The following is a 2,021-nucleotide window of genomic DNA, read 5'->3' on the forward strand; positions in this document are numbered from 1 at the left end:
CACATAAAAGTAGAATGACGGGAACTCTACTAATATCATAGTAGAAAAATCGTTTTCTTAAAATGTATTGTACTAGAGATTTTAGTTTTATTTCTGGAGAAACACCCCTTGAGCCCCACTCTACAAGAACTAATCAAATCTTAACGACTGGGGGTTCGTTACTTATATTCTGCATCTCTTCTTTAACTTTTTGTTTGTTTGTTTGTTTGGTTTATTTTTGCCCAGGAGAGCCACCGTTAGCCTCTGCTGCCATTTCTGCCATCTTTACCCTGACCAAAGGAAACACTCCAAGATGAGAGGATTTTCCCACCTGCTGATTTCTCTATTACAAGGTTTTGTTCAGAAAAGGAAGCTAAAAAAAAGTGGCTAAGATGAAATTTGTAACTGCCTTGTGGATCTCAATGACAGACAGAGCCTATGATTTTCTAAGACTCAGGGAAGGCAGATCGCTTCAGTGGGGAGGTCAGATGGTGGCACTAAGATGGGGATGGATTGGAAGTGTTTATGAAGGAAGTGCTTCCAGGAAACCAGATACAGGAAGGCAGATGCCAAGTAAGGGAAGTTCCCGCCTCGGCTGAATCCTGCAAGGAGATCTGGAGCATAATTGTACCTGAACGTTGGTCCCAACTCGAGATAAAGGAACTGGGCTTGCACACTCCTGCACTAGCCTGATATTGGCTAAGGACTGCCCACTAGTGGTAGTGGGGGTGCATTGGATGAAAAACTATCTGAGTTTGCCTCTCCTGCTTTTAGGACTGAAAATCCCACATCTTGAGAAACATTTTAGTTTCATACAAACTGTGCTAATTGGTCATCCTTGAAGGATGTAAATTCCCAGGCACTTCTGGCTTCTCGCTTCAGGAGTCCAAGTAAAGCCTTCTGATGGGAGTCACAGGTGAAGGCTACATGAAATAAGGCCCACCTAAGGGCACACAGACATGGCATATGGAATTTAAGGCCTTGGTTGGAGCCATGTCCCCTACAGCAGCCACCTCCTATGACCAGTTCCCTAAGCAACCAGTAGGTATTGGTGGAGATTATTTTAGATGTGGGGTTGAGGGCAGGAATTTTATTTATCTTATCCATGCATAAAGTTCTTAGTTGTAGTGGGACTTATATGGCTTATAGGTTCAGCACTAGTCAATATTTACAAACAGGCTTATGAGGAGAATATTAACATTTAAAGGAAATAGGGTACCAATCCATAAATTAAAAATTAACAGAGTGGCCTTGAACAAAATATTGATATATATAGACTAGAGGCCTAGTGCATGAAATTCTTGCAGAGGTGGGGGTCCCTAGGCCTAGCCCGCTATCAGAACCAGGACAATCGGGCCCAGAAGGCCCCAGTGGGGTCTGGAGAGGAGGTGATGGTCACCGGGCTGGGCACAAAAGGAACAGATGCCTGATGCCGATGCCTCCACTGTGCAGTTCTCTGTTTCCCTCCCTCCTCCTTCCCTCGCCGCCCTGCCACCATCACAGCAGGTGGGCTGATCAGGGCCTACTGGCCCAGGGGGAGGGACTGTGCACAGAAGATTGGCCACCAGCCCCGAGGAGGGAACTGGCCCTCAGCTCCCTGGGAAAGGGGCCATGTCCACCACCACCCACCCTCAGTTCCCTGTTCCAGCCCAGGGTCCGGCCCTGATCAGGCCATTGGGGCCTGTCGGCTGACGGGGAGGAACCATGGGTCGTTGGCCAGCTGGGGGAGGTTGTCTGTGGAAGCCCACTGACCACCATGGGGTAGCTCCTGCATTGAGTGTCTGTCCCCTAATGGTCAGTGCACATCATAGCAACTGGTCATTCCAATCATTCAGTCTTTCTGGTCACTTAGGCTTTTATATATAGAGAGATATCATAAGGGTAGGTTGTAAATAACTGAGTCTTCTCAAATGTGTTGCTCTCTTCCATGATGCTGTGAGGTCTAACTTTGTGGGTGCATGGGAATATCTGTGGTGAAGACAGAGGGTACATTCTCCTCCAGGGCCCAGGATTGGTAGAATCCCATCATCCTTTTGATTTAA

The sequence above is a fragment of the Pipistrellus hanaki genome (assembly GCF_964339955.1).
Source record: "Pipistrellus hanaki genome assembly, chromosome: 6".
Taxonomy (NCBI): Eukaryota; Metazoa; Chordata; class Mammalia; order Chiroptera; family Vespertilionidae; genus Pipistrellus; species Pipistrellus hanaki.